This window comes from Dipodomys spectabilis, unplaced genomic scaffold (genome assembly GCF_019054845.1).
Source record: "Dipodomys spectabilis isolate Male_0828 unplaced genomic scaffold, ASM1905484v1 ptg000247l, whole genome shotgun sequence".
In the NCBI taxonomy this organism is placed as follows: domain Eukaryota; kingdom Metazoa; phylum Chordata; class Mammalia; order Rodentia; family Heteromyidae; genus Dipodomys; species Dipodomys spectabilis.
Genome location: NW_024870924.1, coordinates 816098 through 837574, shown reverse-complemented (window position 1 = coordinate 837574; position 21477 = coordinate 816098). Strand labels below are relative to the sequence as shown.

The following is a 21477-nucleotide window of genomic DNA, read 5'->3' as shown; positions in this document are numbered from 1 at the left end:
ATTACAACTTTATACTTGATCATCCAGTATACCTACTATCTTATACATTGTGACCTAAATGCCCAAGGAATTCCACTTCGCTTTACTTTTTAAAAAAATTCATTCTAGTGAAGATGTTCTCCCCATCTGTGGGCTTTCTATTGACCTTGCTAGCTATGTCCTTAGCCATGCAAAAGCTCTGCAATTTCATGCCATCCCATTTGTCCAACCTTTCTTTGATTTGTTGTGTTTCTGGGTCTCTATTAAGAAAATCTGGCCTATTCCAAGGAGACCCAGGGTTTCTCCTATTCCATCTTGTAATGTTTTTAGAGTGTCTGCTTTGACTCAGAGGTCTTTGAAGCATTTGGAGTTGATTCTGGTGTAGAGTGATATCTAAGGATCTAACTTTAGTTTTCTACAAGTACTTAACCAATTTTGCCAGCACCATTTTCTGAAGAGGCTGTCTTTCTTCCATTCTATGTTTTTTAGCTCCTTTATTGATGACTAGACATACAACGGAGAAGTGTCTCATATCTAAAATATGCCTGGAACTCAAAAAATTAAATACCTCAAAAACAAATCTTCAAAGAAACAACTGCCCAATAAGTAAGTGGGCTAAAGACAAAGAGAAACTTCTCTGAAGAGGAAAGAAGCAGGGTCAATAGACACAGAAAGAAATGCTCAACCTCCCTAGCCATAAAAGAAATGCAAATCAAAACAACTATGAGATACTACCTCACTCCAGTTAGAATGGCTATAATGAAGAACTCTAGTAACAACAGATGCTGGAAGGGATGTGGACAGAAGGGAACCTTACTGCATTGGGAGTGTAAACTTGTTCAACCACTTTGGAAAGTAGTATGGAGGTTCCTCCAAAGACTCAACAAAGAGCTCCCCTATCACTCAGCAATCCCATTTTTGGGTATCTACCCAAATGATCACAAACAAGACCACACTAAAGCTACCAGCACGACTATGTTTATTGCAGCATTATTTACCATAGCTAAGATATGGAACCATCCCAGATGCCCCGCAAGTGATGAATGGATCAAGTAAATGTGGTATACATACACAATAGAATTCTATGCCTCCATCAGAGAGAATGACATTGCCCCATTTGTTAGAAAGTGGAAAGTCTTGGAAAAAAATTTTTTAAGTGAAGTAAGCCAGCTCCAAAGAAACATAGGACCCATGGTTTCCTTTATTTGCAATAATTAGTATATGTCTGAGTCAAGCAGAAAAGGTCAGATAAGTTCATGTTAGGGAAATGAACCCTAAGCTGTGTATTCAAATGTTTTATTTCTTTCATGCAATTGTATCTAAAGTATTTATAAGACTTTTTTTGTTGCTTTGTATGTCCCTTCCCCATGGTATAACCCCAGGTTTCATGGTATTTGATGTTGGTATAATTTGTGGAGGGTAAGGGAAAAAACAAATCATTTAAATAGGGTTACAGGTGGACCTGTATATCTCATTGCAACAATGAGATATACAAGTCGTTGTGTTGAAAATGAAATTTACAACATTGGGGGAGGAGTAGGATTGGGTGGGGGGGAGGATGGGAAGGAATGGGAATGGGAAACAAAGGTGGAGGCTACAATGCTTGATAAGAAGGAAGGGTTAAAGTAACTCCATTTTTGAGGCAGTGACCATTTCTTTCTTGTTTATCTCAGCTAGCAGAGCAACACGTGGTGGTAATCCAAATACCTGGTTATTTGCCTTTATAAGCCCTGCAAATCTTTAGCTCAGGGCTCTCCTCCTAGGCTCCACTGTGTGGGAGTGTAGGATGAGGCCTGAGCTGCAGCCCGTCTAAATAAAACCTTGCTTTTGCATTTCGGAACGTCTGACTCTAGTTGGTCTTCTTTGTGGGGGTCCTGCAAAATGGTCACTACATGTTAGTGAGGGCTCGTCCAGTATTCCTCAAGAGACCCACGAGACCTCAGACTCCGAAGGTAAAACAGTGCTGTCAAATTTGTCTTGTCCTGTCGTTCCTCTCTTTGTCTGGTTTACTTTCATTTTTGTTTGTGAGGACAGCCTCTCCAATTCGTATTGTGTAAAGGACTGTCATAGCGGATGCGCTTGCATGACAACCCTGGAGGAACTGGGAGATATCCCAGATCCTCTTGTGAGGGAGATGGTCCTTGGAACCCTGCCGTGAGAATTGTGGTGCATGGGTTGGTTTGATGTTGGGCCAGAACTGAGAAAGAGGGCCTCCTAACCTAGGCCCAACTCACACACTGTGGGTCTGTTCCTTCTGCTTCCCTATTACAGGGGTCAGCGGACCAATTCAGGAGATCTCCACTTCGTAACCTTTTCTTTTTTTATAACTGTCAGGCCTGTGTGTGTTTTGTTTGTACTGTTTATTGTTTTCTGGATTGTACCACGAATGGGACTGGAAATCATGGGTAACACTCCATGTAACCCCCTAGACTTACAAAAGGAAAAAACTAAGAAAGAGGAAAAGATATTGTACCCCCCAGTTTTTCAGGGAGATAACGTGGAAAAAATATTTCCTACCCCATACTCAGCTTCCCAGGTGCCTTTTGCAGAGCCTGAGAATGATCAAGAGGAGGAGGTAGCTATAGAACCAGCAGCCGAACCCTCGGCACCTGCCCTTAAAGTTTCTGAGCGGCCAGTCACTAGAGGAAGCCATGGGATCAGCCCCTCTCCCGCTTCTAATGCAGCTGTTTTTCCCTTAAGCACAGTAGGTCCTGTGGATGCGAATGGTCAACAGCAATTCTAATATTGGCCATTTTCTACCAGTGATCTATACAATTGGCGTACCCAAAATGCCCCCTTTTCTGAGAAACCCCAGGATTTAATTCGTTTGCTTGAAGCCATTCTCTTTACTCATCAGCCCACTTGAGATGATTGTAGTCAGCTTTTACAGGTCCTTTTTACCACCTAAGAGAGAGACGGTATCTGAGAGGTGGCCCGGAAACATATCCCTGGCCACACAGGAGCGCCCATCACAGATCCTGCCATGATCGCTGCTTATTTTCCTGAGATCTGACCACCATGGGACTACGATATGGTTGAAGGTAGGGAGCGACTCCTCATCTATCACCAGGCTCTGTTGGTAAGTCTCAAGGTGGCAGCTCACCGACCTACTAATACAGCCAGAGTCTATGATGTTAAATAGAGAGGAAGTGAAAGTCCGGCAGCGTATCTTGAGCAGCTTATGGAAGCTTTTAGTCAATATACCCCGTATGATCCTGAGACCCAGGAGTCAGCTCAGATGATTATGTTTTCCCATATAAATCAATCTGCACCAGACATAAAGCAAAAGTTGCAGGCTCTAGAAAGACTTGGTGAAAAGTCTATTAGGGATCTAATAGCCATGGTGGAAAAGGTTTACAGTAAGAGAGAGACAGAGGAGCAAAGAAAGGAAAGGAAGGGCAAAGAACGTGAAATTGAGCATGAAAAGAAAGACTAGGCCAAGGAAAAGAGGCCAGACTTGTTGGACTTGTCACTATTACATGCCGTGCATACCTGGTTCACAGATGGCAGCAGTTTCATTCGAGATGGATAAAGGTACGCGGGCACAGCAGTCACCATGGACACTGAGATAGTGTAGGCTGAAGCACTCCCCTAGGGAACATCTGCCCAAAGATAAAAACTAGTGGTACTAACAAAAGCCTTGTGGATGGGAAAAGGGAAGGGATTAAACACTTACACTGACAATTGGTACGCTTTTGCTACCATGCATGTCCAGGGAGCCATTTACCAAGAGAGGGGGCTGCTGACAGCTGAGGGAAAGGCTATTAAAAACAAACAAGAAATTTTAAGCCTTGTCCAGGCCTTATGGGAACCAGAAAATATTGCCATTATGCACTGCCTTGGCCATCAAAAGGGAACTGATTCAACAACCAAAGGAAATAACTTGTACAATCAGGCAGCTAAGAAGGTGGCCCTCCATCCCAGAGGGGAAGTACTTACTCTAGTAGACGCAGGGCCTCGAGCTTTGCCTCCTGAGTCTCAGTACTCCCAAGAAGACTTGGAGTGGATAAAAAATTCCCATGGCCTATAATCCCCCAGGCAGAGAAGAAAATAAAGACTGGTGGAAAACTGGTGAGGGGAAACTTACCTTGTCACAAAGATTGGGCAAGGGGATTCTTAAGAGAATCCATCAGGCCTCTCACATGGGAACCCGAAGAATGCAGGACTTGCTCCAACACTCAGAAGTAAAAATTAAGCAAGGAAATCAACTCATTGAGAACATTGTTAAAAATTGTAAAGCCTGTCAGCTCACTAATGCCCCCAATCAACCGGTTACAAAAGGAGCTTGTCTCCGTGGAGATAGGCCAGATGTGTATTGGGAATTAGACTTCACAGAAATTTAAAGTGGAAAAGTTGGATATAAATATTTGCTAGTTGGGTTGAAGCCTACCCAACAAAGCATGAGACCACGAACTTCGTGGCTAAGAAGATCCTGGAAGAAATCCTACCTATCTATGGCTTCCCATCCACCATCAGGTCGGAAAATTGACCGGCCTTGGTCTCAAAATTAAGTTAGGGAATAGCTGTGGCACTGGGGACGGATTGGAAATTGCACCTTGCTTATAGACTCCAGAGTTCAGGCTAGGTAGAAAGAATGAATCAGACTCTAAAAGAGACCTTAACTAAATTGGCTTTGGAGACTGGCACAGACTGGGTATCACTCCTTCTTTTTGACCTGTTTAGAGTAAGAAATTCACCCTATCACCTTGGCTGTACTCCTTTTGAAATAATGTATGGACATCCTCCACCCATTATCCCTAGCCTTCAGACTGGATTGCTTGCTCATTTGAGTGACACTGAATTTCTATGTAAACTTGACTATAGCTTGTCCACAAAAGTGGGTGGCCCCAGCTTAGAGCATTATATGATTCTGCTTCTATTCCTACCCCCCATTTGTTTAAACCAGGGGAATGTGTGTTTGTTCGAAGGTACAATTTGAGATTTTTGGAACCACGGTGGAAGGGACCTTACATAATACCTCTGGCTACACCCACTGCCCTTAAGGTGGACAGCATTGCTGCTTGGATCCACTGCACCCATGAAAGACCAGCTGACCCCCTTGCCCTGGATGACCATGGGGAAACATGGGAAGTCTCTAAGCATCCTACCCAACCACTCCATATATAACTCAAGAAAAGAAAAATGGACTGATTGTTATTGGTGTTGTTTCAATTATCATTTGCAGAACTCCTGGGAGCCGCTCAGTACAACAAGGGGAATTTTGTGCTGCCCTAAGAGAAGAGTGTTGTTTTCACGTTGACCGTTCAGGAATAGCAAAAGACAACATGGCTATGGTCATAGAGGGACTAGTCAAGATCGAGAGCTGTTGGAGTGTAGTTTTTGGCCGGAGCCACAATATTGTGTCTCAGGACCATAAGTCAAGTGGGGAGGAAGGTTAAAGTAACTCCATTTTTTGAGTCAGTGACCATTTGATGCTTGTTTATCTCAGCTAGCAGAGCAAGAGTAGTGGTCATCCAAACACCTGGTTGTTTGCCTTTACACACCCTGCAAATCTTTATTTAGCTCAGGGCTCTCCTCTTGGCTCCACTGTGTAGGAGTGTAGGACGAGGCCCAAGCTGCAGCCTGTCTAAATAAAACCTTGCTTTTGCATTTCAGAACGTCTGACTCTTGTTGGTCTTCTTGGTGGGGGTCCAGCAACGTGGGCACTACAAGAAATGTACTCATTATGTTGCCCATGTAATTGTAACCCCTCTGTACAGTATTTTCACAATAAAAAAAATAAAATTCTTGGGAACAAAAAAAATCATTTCTCTCTAAATCTTTGATGTTGGTGTCTCTGTGTGTGTGTGTGTGTGTGTGTGTGTGTGTGTGTGTGGTTTTAAAAAGATCAGAAGACATTTTCTTCATTTAGAATACATCTTTGAGGTTATTGTAAATTATGGCTACTGGGAGAAGACTCTTGCTATATTAAAGGTGAAACAAAAATATATTGTGCATGGAACACAGTGCTTTATTAGTCTGTAGTTGAACCCTTAACTTCGATTTATATCTTGGCCGTTGTTGTGAATAATGTGAATAACAATGAACTACAGATATTTATCAGTTACCCAAAGAGAAATAAACACATGATCCGTGGGTCAGATGATATTTCAACTTTACATTTCTCTAGAAACTGCATACTACTTTCTACAACAAGAATATTAACCTGTATTTTGACTTAGAGTGTAAAAATTTCTTCTTTTTGCTTATGTGGTGCTGAGGAATCAAACCCAGGGCCTCAGACATACAAGACAAGCGCTCTACCACTGAGCCACCTTCCCAGCCCTAGAAAATTTCTTTTATCCACATTCTCACCAACATTATTACCTTTGTTTTTTTTTAAGGGCAGGTTTTTACTATGTGCAGTACCCCAGACTGGCCTTAGAATAAAATCCTATTGCTCCAACCTGCTAAATGCTTGGAATTACAAGCCTTTACCACAACACCAGGTTCCTTTGATTTTTTGGATACGTGTTATAATAGTTATGAAGTAGTATCATAGTAATTTTGAATTGCAGTTCTCAAATGAATTTTGTTCCAAACGCATTAAGCCAACATAGAAGTTGTATTAAACACGAATTTGTAAACCCACTGGCGGCATTCATGGCTATTTGGAAAACAGGTCTATTCCGAACTTTTGTCCAATTTTAATCATTTCTTTTTTTAAATGTGGAAATACTGTACAGAGGGGTTACAATTACATGTGAAAGATAAGTACATTCCTTTTCAAGCATTGTAGCCTCCACCTTTGTTTCCCATTCCTATCCCTTTCCATCCTCCCCGCGCCCCCCAGCCAATCTTCCTCCCCCTCTTCTCCCATCATAAAAGTTTAAAGTTAGTTTTTCAACATAATAACTTGTACCTCTCATTGTTTCAATGGGTCCACCTGTAACCTTATTTAAATGATTTGTTTCTTCCTTCCCCTCCACAAAATATACCAACATCAAATACAATGAAAGCAGGGGTTATATTGTGGGGGAGGGACATAGAAAGCAACAAAAATCTTATATATACTTTAGGAACAATCGCATTAAACAAAAAAATAACATTTGTATACATATCTTAGGGTTTATTTTCCTAACATCAATTTATCTGATCATTTCTGATTGACTCAGACATATACTAGTTATTGCAAATAAGGGAAACCATGGGACGTATGTTTCTTTGGGCCTGGCTTACTTCAGGTAAAATAATTTTTTCCAAGTCTTTCCACTTCCTAACAAATGGGGCAATGCCATTCTTTCTGATGGAGGCATACAATTCCATTGTGCATATATACCATATTTTCTTGATCCATTCATCACTTGAGGGTCATCTGGGTTGGTTCCATATCTTTGCTAAGGTAAATAATGCTTCAGTAAACTTAGTCGTGCTGGTAGCCTTAGTGTGGTCTTGTTTGGGGTCATTTGAGTAAATGCCCAAAAGTGGGATTGCTGGGTCATAGGGGAGCTCTATGTGGAGCCTTTGGAGGAATCTCCATATTGTTTTCGAAAGTGGTTGAACAAATTTACACTCCCACAAACAATGCAGTAAGATTCCCTTCTTTCCACATCACCTCCAGCATCTGTTGCTATTAGAGTTCTTGATTATCGCCGTTCTAACTGGGGTGAGGTCGTATCTCAATGTTGTTTTGATTTGCATTTCTTTTATGGCTAGGGAGGTTGAGCATTTCTTCATGTGTCTATTGGCCATGCTTCTTTCCTTTTCAGAGAAGTTTCTCCTTTTCTTTAGCCCACTTACTTATTGGGCCGTTGTTTCTTTGAAGATTTATTCTTGGGGGATTTAATTTTTTTGAATTGCAGATATATTTTAGATATGAGACCCTTGTCTGTTGTATGGCTAGTGAAGATCTTCTCCCAATCAGTGGGCTTTCGATTGATGTTGCTAGCTATGTCCTTTGCCATGCACAAGCCCTACAATATCATGCAATCCCATTTGTCCAACCTTTCTTTGATTTGTTGTGTTTCTGGGTCTCTATTAAGAAAATTTAGGCCCCTGCCAAGGAGAACTAGGATTTATCCTATTCCATTCTGTAATGTTTTCAGAATGTCTGCTTTGACTCCAAGGTCTTTGATCCATTTGGAGTTGATTCTGGTGCAGAGTGATATCTAAGGACCTACCCTTAGTTCTCTTCAAGTAGTTAACCAATTTTGACAGCACCATTTACAGAAAAGGCTGTCTTTCGTCCATTCTATATTTTAGCTCCCTTATCGAAAATTAGATGGCTATAGGTCTATAGGTTCATTTCTGGGTTTTCAATTCTATTCCATTGGTCCTGAGGTCTGTTCTTGTGCCAGTTCCAAGCTGTTTTGATTATTATGGCTTTGTAGTAGAGTTTGAAATTTGGTATTGACATTCCTGTAGCCCTGTGATTTCTGTTAGGGATCATTTTCGCTATTTGGCGTCTTTTATTGTTTCATATGAAATTTTCGATTGCAGCTTCTATTTTCTTGAAGAAGGAGGTTGGAATATTGATAAATATCGCATTGAATTTGTAGATAGTCTTTGGAAGTATTGCCATTTTCACGATGTTGATCTTTCCAATCCAAGATCATGGGAGTTTTTGCCACTTTCTAAGTTCTGTTTTGATTTCCTTTTTCAGGTTTTTACATTTTTAATCATAGAGGTCCTTCACTTTTTGGTTAATTTAATTCCAAGTTATTTTTTTGGAGGCCTATTATGAATGGAGTTGCTTTCCTAATTTCAGCCACACTTTTCTCATTGTTGATAAACAGAAAAGCCATTGATTTTTGAGGGTTAATTTTATACCGTGCTACTTTGCCAAAGTTTTGAATCAAGTTGAGAAATTTGGGAGTGGAGGCTGTGAGATTCTTTAAGTACAATATCATCTGCAAAGAGGTAGAGTTTTACTTTTTCATTCCCTATTTGGATCCCCTTTATGTTTATATCTTGTCTTATGGCTGTAGCTAGGCATTCTAAAACTACATGGAAGAGAAGTGGAGAGAGTGAATATCCTTGTCTCATTCCTGAGGTAAGAGGGAATGGCTTCAGTTTTTCACCATTAAGTTTAATGCTGGCTGTAGCTTTGTCATATACAGCCTTTATTGTATTGAGGAATGTTCCTAATTTTTTCAGAACCTTCATTATAAAGGGGTTTTGGATCTTGTCAAATGCTTTTCTGCATCTATTGAGATAACCATGCAGTTCTTATCCTAGCTTCAGTTGATGTTATGAATTATATTAATTGATTTGTGTATATTGAGCCAGCTTTGCATTCCTGAAATGAATCCTGTTTGATCATGTTGCATGATTTTTTGGATAAATTGTTGAAATCGATTGGCCAAAATTTTGTTGAAAAGTTTAGCATCAATGTTCTTCAAAGAAATGGGTCTATAGTACTCTTTCTTTGATGAGTCCCTGCTTGGTTTTGGGATGAGAGTTATGATGGCTTCATAGAATGAGCTCGGTAGTGAACTTTTTCTTCAAATTTCATTGTAGAGCTGAAGTATTAATTGTGTGAGCTCTGCTTGGAAGGACTTGTAGAATTCCACTCTAAAACCATCTGGTCTTGGACTTTTCATAGATGGGGTCTCTTATTGCTCTTTCTATTTCAATGCTTGAAATGGGCCTGTTCAGATGGTTTAACTCATCTTGGTTCAGTTTCAACATGTCAATATTTGGTAGGAAAAGTTGTGTCTCTGCCAAGTTCTCAAACATATTAGCATAAAATTTTGAGGATTATTCCCTTTTAATGTTCTGAATCTTGGTTGTTTCTGTGGTGATGTTACCATTCTCATCTGAGTTTATTTATTTGGATGTATTCTCTTCGTTTTTCTGATAAGATTTGCTAAGGGGCTATCAATTTTTTTAATTTTTTCGAATAACCCACTCTTTGTTTTGTTTATTCTTTCCATGTTTTTTTGGATTCTAATTCATTTATTTCTGATTTAATTTTAAAAATTCCTTTCCATCTACTGGATTGGAGTTTATCTTGCTGCTCTTTTTCAAGGAGGCTCAGATGTCTTGTTAAGTTGTTGGTTTCAGATCTCTCCAATTTGTTGATATAGCATCTTAGAGCTATTAACTTGCCTCTGAGTACTGCCTTTACTGTGTCCCAGAGGATCTGGTAATATGTGTGTTCTTTTTTGTTGAATAACATGAACATTTGAATTTCCTTTCTAATTTCTTCCAACAGCCACTCGTGAGTCAGCAGTGTGTTGTTCAGCCTCCATGAGTTACAGGACTTTCTTTGGTGGCTTTTGGTTTTGAGTTCTAATTTTATTCCCTTGAGGTCTGAGAGAATGCAAGGTATAACTTGAATGTTTCTGAATATGGACAAGTTTGCTTTGTGACCTAAAAAGTGGTCTATTTTTGTTCCATGTGCTGATGAGAAGAACGTGTATTCTGATGCTGCTGAGTGAAATATTCGGTAGATGTCTGTGAAATCTTGTTGATCTATGCAGTTGTTTAGATCTGCGGTTTCTCAGTTGAATTTTTGCCGAGTTCATCTATCTAGTGGGGAGAGTGGTTTGTCAAGTTCCCAACAATCAATGTCATTGTATCTATGTGGGATTTGAGGGAAAGTAGTTTTTCTTGGATAAATTTGGGTGCTCCGTTGTTTGGAAAATAGATACTTAGAATTGTAATATCCTCCTGAAGGAGGGATCCCTTAATTAGTATATAGCGAGCTTCCTTATCTCTTCTCATTGATTTTAATTTGAAGTCTATTTTATCTGATATGAGGCTTGCAACACCTGCCTGTTTATGGGGGCCGTTTGCTTGTTAGATTTTGTTCCAGCATTTCACATTCAAAATGTCTTTGTTTTTATGGGTAAAATGTGACTCCTGAAGGCAACAGATATAAGGATCTTGCTTTATAATCCAACTAGGCAGTCTATGTTGCTTAATTGGAGAGTTCATTCCATTAATGTTGAGAGATAGGACTGAGAGGGATTTGGGAGTTCCTGACATTTTATCCACCTTCTTGGGATTGTGGCAACTGGGTTCTTACTATGGTTCTTGGGCTTTTAGTTTGGGTGCAGTTTCTTGGCCTTTATTGTGGTCTTGTTGGTTTGCTATGTGTAGGATATATTCAAGAGTCTTTTGTTGGACTAGTTTGGCAGAGATATATTGTTTCAATTTTTCTTTGCTATGGAAGGTTTACATTTGACCTTCAGTTATGAAGGAGAGTTTAGCTGTGTACAGTATTCTTGGTTTATAGTTGTTTGTCTTTAGGGCATGGCATACCTTATCCCGGGCTCTCCTTGCTTTAGTTGTCTCTGCTGAGAAATCTGAGGTGATTCTAATTGGTTTCCAGTTATAGGTGATTGATCTTTCCTCCTTGACAGCTTTAAGGATCTTTTCCTTGTTCTGAATTGATCCTGTGTGGATTATAATGTGATGGTGGGATGTCCTGTTCTGGTCTGGTCTAGTTGGAGTTCCAAAAGCTTCTTGTATCTGAATAGGCCTATCGTTTTGCATGCTTGGGAAGTTCTCTGCTAGGATCCTGTTAAACAAATTTCCTAGACCATTAACTTCTCTCTCTAAGTGCTCCACTATACCCATTATCCTCAGGTTAGGCCTTCTGATGGTGTCTCCTAAATGTTGAATAGATCTGTCATATTTCTTGGATTTGTCTTGACGTTTGTACGTTCTTTCTCTGTAATACCCAGGCTGTCTTCAGTCCCCGAGATTCGATCTTCTACATGGTGTAACCTACTGTCAAGACTTTCTACTGTTTTTTATTTCTTTTCTTTCTAATTTGTCGGTTTTGATCACTTCAATTCTTTGTTGGAGCTTTGTTTTAGAACTTCTATGAACTTCTTTGCTTCCTTAATTTACTGTTCAGTGTTTACTCTCAAATCACTTAGTTGATTGGTTATGGTTTCCTTGGACTCCCATTACTTCTGTTGGGTTCCATTCAGCATTCCCTTTGTGGTCTCCCTGACTTCAGCTCTCTGTTTATGGATTCCATAAATGCCTCTAAAGATCTTTGTCTATCTCATCTCGCTATCTCAATTCCTGTATTACTCTTTGATTAGCTTCCTCACGTTTATGCAATTCCTGACTTTCTCTTTGTCTATTCTCAGCCAGCTCACGCAATTCATGTCTATCTCTTTGACTGGACTCAGCCTGCTCATGCCATCCCTGTATTTCTCTTTGAGTGTTTTCAATCTGCTCATTCAATTCCTGTGTCAATCTTTGAGTAAGTTCCTCAAGCTCATGATATTCCTGTATTGAACTTTGGTTTGCCTCTTCTCTCTCACTGTCATGCTCACACTGAGTCCTTTGAAGGTTTTCAATTTTTTCATTTACCATATTTACCAGTAGTTTTTATATAGCTTTTGGAGAACTCTCCCCTGGATTATTCATTATCTGTTCTGTCCCCTGATTATCATGAATGGGAGTTTAGATACCCGGACTTGCCATTTTTCTTGTGTTTTTCTGCTTGTTCTGCCAATTTGGGATGAAAATAACACCAGTTTTTTGCTAGAACACTATCTTAAGGCAAGCATCATCCAAAGTCTGTAGTTTCACAGTCAAAAGTCCACAGATACAATCTAGTTCAACAGATATATTTATTCAATATCAAACAACTATATACTAATGGGCTATGAACAACAAAGAATAATTTGGCATACCAGAAATTATAAGGTTTAGGGAGAGATGTGGGTAAAAATAGGAATAGAGGAATGTGGAAAGGTAAAAGGAGAGTTAAATTAACTAAGTCCTAATCTCAATAAGGAAAATAGTTTGGATGGAATGATAGTAGAGAGAGAAAAAAAAGAAGAAAAACTAAGAAAAAGAAAAAAGAGACTAGAAAGAATAGAAAAACAAATATTAAAAATTATTAATTGAAACACTTAAAATTTATGCAAATTTAACAACATAATATTCACAGAAGAACAGGGATAGGATGAGAGAAGGGGAGGGATAGAAAGGAGATGTGAAAAAGTAAAAAAAAATATCCTGAAAATATTATATAGGTATAAAGAGGTAGTACTGCTATTAAGAAACTTAAGTCAAAGAGGTTTTGAATTGAGTAATAAATTTCTGGATTGTGTACACAATGGGGGATAAGGTCTAATACTCGACTATTCGTATATCTGAGGATTAGCAGAACAGCAATTAAGTCACGCAAAAAAGAATGAAAGAGGAAAAAAAGTGAAAAGAATGAGAAAGAAAAAACTGATCAAAAGTTCAGTAGATCTATAGCACACACACACACACACACACACACACACACACACACACACACACACACACACACAAGCACAGATATTCCACCAAAATAAAAATTAGAAGAGGTAGAAAAAAAAGGTTAACAGCGAACAATTTTTTAAAATAAAAAATGAAAACAAAAAAAATAAACAAATTTTAAAAGGTACAAAATATGAGTTCTTTGATTTTTTGGAGGGGGTGGGAAGATCCTGTATCTCCCTTGTGTCTATAACCAGTCTCTTGTTGGAGTCTCTGGTCTGCTTGTGGTGTTTGATTTTCCTGTGGATTGATTGGTTTCTTAAGTCAGTTTGTTTGAGCATGCAGAAAAATGTTCTGCTTTACCCAGAATTTTGTGATCCTCCTACTAGGCTAGTTCAATGGGAGGGAGATCTGCTTTGAGTATCACAAAAGAGTGAGATGGCTGTTTCCTCTAGTCTGGAGATGCTTTGATGAGTCTTGGTTCTGGGTAGAGTGGAGGCCTTTCAGCAAGCAGTAGAGTTTCCCTGAGGGGCTAGCTTCTGAGACACTTACAGAGCCTAGCCTGGAGACATTCTCAGGGTTTATGTTTACTGAATTTCAGTTGATTGTCAAGACTGTTGTAGGGAGGGGCAGCCTCTGGCTCTGTTTAGCCAGTGAAGAAATCAACACTTGAGGAGGGCAGAGCTATCTCTGCCTGGGCTGGATTACTTTTCCATGGGTGGAGCTGAGCCTGGCAGGTGAGGTCAGTTTCCTGTGACCTGCTAAATGACTCTTGTTTTCTTCCAAGGCCTGAGTTGGAGCTAGCTGCTCAGCCAGTCCTTTATCAGTATCAAAGATGGAGATCTCCAGTAGTGGGGAAGGGAGGGGTTGCCTTTCCTCCTCTGCTCCCTTAGAAGGAGTGAGGATGTCAGGCTTCTACTCACAGCAGAGTCTTGGTTCCTGGGTCGTCTCTGGTCTTCGATCTGCAGGATGAAGATGTCTGTTCCTTGTCAGTTCTTGCTGGTGTTGTGTAGAATCCCCTAGCCCGCTGATCTGGGGCCTTCTTCCCGGACTCTCTGTGTTTCAGGTTTGGTGGCTATGGCTGCCACAGCCACCGCCAAAACCGCAGCTGAGCCTGCTGGCAAGTGCATGGACCTGTCCCCTTGCCTGGATTTTCCCTCTCTGGCCAAACTCTCTGTACTGTGATGGCACCCTTGATGTGATTCTCTTGCTTAGGACTGTTCACTGGAACACTTAAACTGTTTTCTATGAGAGAGTCTGTAGCCTCCAGCTTCTCCCTTTCCATCTTCCCAGAACTCTTTTGAATTTTAATCATTTCTTGTTAATCTCATCTTTAATCTCTTTATACAAAATCAATAATTAATTCAAGGTAGGAGAAAGGAAAAAATTAATAACTCCTTACATTTTTCAATTTTCAATAACATGATATTGCTTATATCATTTTCTGTTTATGCTTTAGACTATATAACTCAATTTAGTTAGACCTTTCATAAGGCTATGTGTATTTTATTTATTTTATGTTGATTGTTCTTTCCAAAGACTGCGTGTCTAATTTCCCTTGGTTTCTTTCATTCTCAAGTAGATCAGATTTCAAATTGAAGAATAAATTGAAGGAAGCAAACAAAAAATACAGTTCCTCTCATCTGATAATGCCTCTACAAGAATGAAGAAAGAGTTCATCTTGCTAAGGACCTATCATAGGATATCAAAAAGAGAATTCATTGTTCTAGGTATTCCCTATCTTTGCAATGCAACTTAAATGATATAAAACACAATATACTGCTCAGGTACTTTTACGTTTTATCAGTTTTGCACATTATCATACGGTCATTACCTCAGTCTACAACATTCCTTCATTATCCTGTCCTTGATACTTTTACACTACCAAGACATAAGATAACCAGTTTGATTTAAAGCATGAGACGTTGTACACCTGGCTTCCTTAGAAGCAGAGCATGGTCAATATATCATATTCCTTCTGGTTGCTCACTACCTGTAATGTTTTCTGTAATATTATTGCATTCTATTTAATATTAAAAAATTATGGCTAAACTCAAAGCTCATTCATAGAAGTTTATGTTAAGTATTTTGCAAGTTTTATTTCTCTCAATTCTTAAGATAACATTTGCTATAATGCTAATGTTATTATCATTTTAGTGTTGGGAAATATTATAATTAAAGGCACGAAGTGCATGGCCCAAAGACACACAGTGAGGAAGGAAATGAGTCACAGTCTCCAAAAGCCTTTTAGCAATACAAAAATTGTAGGTAAAATCTCTCCATTCTCTTACACTCTCAATTCAATGTTCATATTGTCCTATAAATAATAGCATACCAAATATTGCCCATGGCGATTGTTTTCTGTTACATTTTGTCTCCAACACAGACTGTGTTGGTGACATTGGATTATCATGCACAGAACTGAGCTTATAAATTGATGTCCAAATAGAGTCAAATTTCTTTTGTCCCACAGCTCCAGTATCCTTTTTTAAAAAGTACTAAAACTTTTAAATACCAACACTTACTATCTTTTAAGAATCCGAAAATGAAGTAAATTCACATATAATCACTCCAAAATGCTTTAAAAGTAGGAGATGATAAAACAGGCCCCCATCAAGTAAACATTCTCCTACTTTTAAAATTATTCTGAAAGCCTTGTCCTGGCTGGTCACACCTGTAATCCTATCTACTCGGGATATCTACTCAGGAGCCTGAGATCTATGGATAATGTTGGAAGCCACTCAGGGCAGAATAAATTCATGAGATTATTTTTCAGAAATTATAATGAACTAGCAAAGAGCCAGGAATGGAGATGTAGCTCATATATTAGCTCATCAATGTAGAGAGGAAAGGCCTAGCAAGACCTTGAAGCCCTGATTTCAAGCTCTGAGCATGCCAATACACAAGCATGTGCATGTGTGTATGTGTGTGTGTACACACACACCCCACACACATTTATTCAAAATACCTTCATATCAGCATATCTGTGTTCTGCATTAATTTCTTTGTTAACGTTATTATCTGGGTAAAATAGAGGAAATAAACTCTTCTATGTCAGAACATTTTTATACGTTTGTTTTTTTTTTTTTTTACTGTGAAAATACTGTACAGAGGGGTTACAATTACATGGGCAAGATAATGAGTACATTTTTTATCAAGCATTGTAGCCTCCTCCTTTGTTTCCACTTCCCATCCCTTCCCATCCTCCCTCAGCCCTCCCATCCAATCCTCCCTGCCCCCCCCACCAAAGTTGTAAAGTTCGTTTTCGACATAACAACTTGTACTTCTCATTGTTGCAATGGGTCCACCAGTAAAAATAACTGTACAGAGGTGTCATATTTATATGACAAAATAATGAGTACATTTCCTAACAAGCATTGTTACCTCTTCCTTTCCTTTTTTTCCACCATCCCTTCCCTCCCACCTCCACAAATACACTCCCCTCCCCCTTCCTCTGTCTAAATTGTAAAGTTCATTTTTCAACATAGTGTCTTGTGCATCTCAACCTGTATCCCTATTTAAGAATTTTGTATTTCCCTTTCCCCTCCCCAAATTAGAGAAACTTATACACAGGATGTAGGCGCACCAACTTCAAATACAGTGAAAACAGGGGTTAGAGCGTAGGGGAGGAACATATAAAGGAACAAAAAACATCACATCACACATTATAAGTATCTTAGAAACAATAGGAAGAAACAGAAAAACCACTTGTCTGATTCATTTCCTGTAATATCATCTTATCTGATATGCACATAGCTTATGATCTATTCTTATCCTAGACATATATTATCTGTTGAAAATAAGGGAAACCATGGGACCTATGTTTCTTTGGATTTGGCTTACTTCACTTAATAATTTTTTTTCCAAGTCTTTCCAATTCTTAACAAATTGGGCGATGCCATTCTTTCTGATGGAGGCATAGAATTTCATTGTGCATATATATACCACATGTTCATGGTCCATTCATCTTCTTTGGGCCATCGAGGTGGGCTCCATATCTTAGCTATTGTAAATAATGCTACAGTAAACATAGTTGTTCTGGTAGTTTTAGTATGGTCTTCTTTGTGATCATTTGGGTAAATCCCCAAAAGTGTGATTGCTGGGTCATAGGGGAGCTTTATATGGAGTCTTTTGATGAGCCTCCATACTGCTTTCCAAAGTGGTTGAACAAGTTAACACTCCCACCAAGAATCAAGTAAAGTTCCCTTGTGGCCACAACATCTCCAGAATCTTTAGTTGTAAAAATATGGAATGATTCAAGAATTTGCATGTCAACCTTGCGTAGGGGCCATGTTAATCTTCTCTGTATTGTTCCAATTTTAGTGTATGTGCTGCTGAATTGAGCACAGAGCATTTTTTATATATAAAGTGTAATTGATTTTCTTAAACTAAACAATTCAAAGAAAAGTAAGTTTTGAAGAATTCTCGTGAAATTTTATAACCATGTACCACTTACATAAGCACACATTAAGAATAGTCAAAATTGACATGTCAAAAACAAAATAACCCCAGATATTGTTGTTCAAGAGATGTGTAGGATGGGGAGGGTATTGGGTGGGGGGGTGGAGGAATGCTGGGAAGGGATGTGAAGGGTAAACAAAGGAGGAGGCTGCAATGCTTGATAAGAAATGTACTCATTATCTTGCCCATGTAATTGTAACCCCTCTGTACAGTATATTCACAAAAAATAAAAATAAAAATAAATGAGATGTGTAGGAGGACGAATTCAATTATTCTGTACAAGGCACCTGTCCTAATGAACACTGCGGCAAGTGTTAGGTTTTGTTAAAGTTTTAATGTTTTAAATATATTTAATTTTGTGTATTTGCTTATATAGGCCAAAATTAGGACTGTTTGTCAGGTCATACAACTTTTCTATAAATATTTAAGATTTATGGTAGCAGACATATGTTACTAAAAAGTACATTTCAGAGTTTATAGAAACATTACTAATGATATGTTGCAAAGTCTTAGTGTAAAGAAGCAGAGTGAAGAGTTAAGACTTTGTTAACTGCAGTTTCTCTTAAAACTTTAGGGCTTCCTTACTTTATATGTTAGTGAGGAACAAATGATGATATAAGCCATATACAAGTGATGAGATGAGTCATAAAAAGCAATCTTAGTCGGTAACTTTAAAGACTAAACATAGCCTATAAAACTTTTTGAACATCATAATCTTATTCAGTGTTAAATGTACAGGAATGTGAGAATAGTAAAATTAAATATGTAAGTACACTTCAAATACTGAAAACACTGGTAATTCTTTGATATTTTATTTTATTAATCATTAATATTTATTTATTGTGTTTCTTTATTTGTAGTATTGTTTCCCTTGTAATATAATAAAACTTTTTGTTATTCATCATCAGGAGGTACTTTGAGAAGGTTACTGGGATAGCCAAACCATTTTTTATAGTTGCATGTGAATTTACATAAAGCAAAATTAAGAACAAAATATTGATTAAAAAATTATCAATACCGTCAGAATCAGGAGGGATGATAAATATCCATACTTAAAATCTTAGCCCTAGGCTGAAGCAGTGATATTAGAGAGTTGAAGTCACAAAAGTGAGAGACTACTTTGTTTTGTTATTTACTTTGATTTTGTTGGCCATGGGGTTGAACTCTGGGGCCTGGTTGCTGTACCTCAGCTCAAGGCTAGTGTTACCACTTGAGCCACAGAAACACTTCCGTCCTTTTCTACTTATGTGATGCTGAGGAATCAAACCCAGGGCCTCATGCATGCAAGGCAGGCTCTCTACAACAGCCACCATCCCAGCTCCTGATAGACTGTGTTTTAAAAATTCATCTAAACAACATTTGCTTTCTGCTTTGGGTTATATAATGAAATATATGAAAAATATGAAAAGATATTCATATTTTTGTGTATTTTTATACTTCTAAATTTATACTAACCCCAGCCACTTTATTCTTTTCAAAGTCATGAAATATCTCTGAGAGTTTGCTAATGTGAAAATTGTTTTAGCATTTTAAATAACTTCTGAGTCATTTTTATTTTTTATTAAAATCATTTTATATTTTGGGTTGATGGATTATCATACATCAAATACCTTCAAATGTACATGTACAGTCTAAAGATAACAGTATGAATATTCTCATACAACTCTTTTTTATCTGTTATGCACTTTCAGTATTATGGTATTTCTCCCTCTTTCATGCTCTCTCATTTCCTCTTTCTCTTTCATGCTCCATGTCTGCTACATAGAATTTCTGCTGGTCTACTATTATCTTTGAGGATCCCACTTTGTGGGAACATGATGGGGACTAACATTTTCCCTTGCATTCTTTAAGAATTATGAGTGACGTGATATTATCCTTTGACATTGTAAATGGCAAAACAAAAGGTCTAGGAATTCCTTTTCACGTTTACTACTATTACAAATTTTATCTCATAGGAATCATTTGGATGGATATGATATTTTAAGTTGGGCTGGGAAGGTGGCTCAGTGGTAAAGCGCTTGCCTTGTATGCATGAGGCCCTGGGTTCGATTCCACAGCAGCACATAAGCAAAAAGAAAAAAAGCCAGAAGTGGTGCTGTGGCTCAAGTGGTAGAGCACTAACCTTGAGCTGAAGAGCTGAGGGACAGTTCCCAGGCCCAGAGTTCAGGCACCAAGACTGGACCCCCCCCAAAAAAAGATATTTTAACCTGTGACCTAAAAGTTGTTTTTCTTTCACAAACAACCTTTGTCTTTGATTATCAGTTTGTAACTACATGTAATGAAAATAAAGCTCTCCTATGGAATCTAGACCGAAGTTGTTCACAGGGATGAAAAAGAAGGTAATGATGGAAGTGAGTACAATAGAGCAAGGTCCTCAGAGCAGTTTATCATGAACACTTTGTGAGAATGACAATGTTCTGGGAACTGAACAATGATATATATGCATATATATTTGTATATGTATATTTATTTATATATGCATATATGTGTGTATATGCCCTTATATTGTACACATATATGTTACTGTACACACAAATTCACATATACATATACACATATACATGCACACATGGAGAAAGACATATAATTACAGCCAACACAAGTTTCATTAGTTGCTGAAAATGCCTTAGATGGAATGCTTGGAACAAAATATGTTCAAGATGTATTCGTCTCTAAGAGTTCTTTTACCACTCCTCTTATCTCTTAAAACTGGTAGGTTTTGACAGATTGGACTTGTAAAATGCAGTACACATGATAGCAAGTTACTCGGAAATGTCAGTATGTAAAGATCATATGGTGTCTCCCTGATCCCCACGGAATGCTTGCTCTTATACACACTCTCAACAACCAAAGTAACAGGAGAATATCATGGTAAAGAATAAAATTATAAGCCATTAAATGGCATCCTTCTTTGAGCTCTTTTCCAACAGCCAGCATCAATTCCTAAGCAGATTAGTGAGTCCTCATAAAAGTGGACCTCAGGTCAACAGGTAACCAACTCATGTGAAAAGTCCTATGAGAGAAATGCTGACTGAGGTCTTGCTGATTTTCTGGCCAAGAAAATAAGAAAAGGAGAGATTATTTTTAATATATTAAAGTTTGAGAATAATTTGTTACCTGTCAATAAATGTGTAGAACACAACTAAACCAACTGACAGAAAAGAAACGGTGTCCATTTCATTTATATGCTCTTGGACTTGGTGAGTGATTTTACTTGTGTCTACACAATAGAATAAGCATAAATCAAGCCAGCATTTCTTCATTCAATATACAAAGATAGGATTCAGGTTGACCCATTGTAATAATGAGATAATAATAATGTAATAATAAGACACTATCAGAGATTGTGTGGAGGGATGAGTTGAGGAGGTGTGAAGAGAAGGGATGGTAGGGGAAAACAAAGGATGGGGTAAAAATGCTCAATAAGAAATGGACTCATGCCAGGTGCCGGTGGCTCATGCCTGTAATCCTAGCTACTCAGGAGGCTGAGGTCTGAGGATTGTGGTTCAAAGCAAGCCATGGTAGGAAAGTCCGTGAAACTCTTTTTCCAGAAAACCGGAAGTGGCACTGTAGCTCAAGTGGTAGAGCAATAGCCTTGAGCTGAATTGCTGAGGGACAGTGCTCAGGCCTAGAGTTCAAGCCCAGGACCAATAATAAAGAAAAACATTGTACTCATTACCTTACTTATGTAATTGTAACCCCTCTGTACAGTATCTTTACTATACATACATATATATATATATATATATATATATATATATATATATATATATATATGAAAGATACAAGGAAAACTTTTGTACTTATAAGAAGTTGTATTTGTCACTCAATATCAGTAAGGTATTGGTTTTAGGACCACAGGCATATTAAAACATC

The 21477-nt window shown here is 38.3% G+C and overlaps 1 non-coding gene across 1 annotated transcript; it reads right to left on the bottom strand.

Annotated features, from left to right (window-relative positions):
• Positions 1-17380: 17380 nt before the first annotated feature.
• LOC122124804 lies at positions 17381-17487 on the bottom strand. The gene has a single exon (XR_006150657.1). It is a non-coding gene; the product is annotated as a U6 spliceosomal RNA (small nuclear RNA).
• Between the last annotated feature and the right edge of the window lie 3990 nt (positions 17488-21477).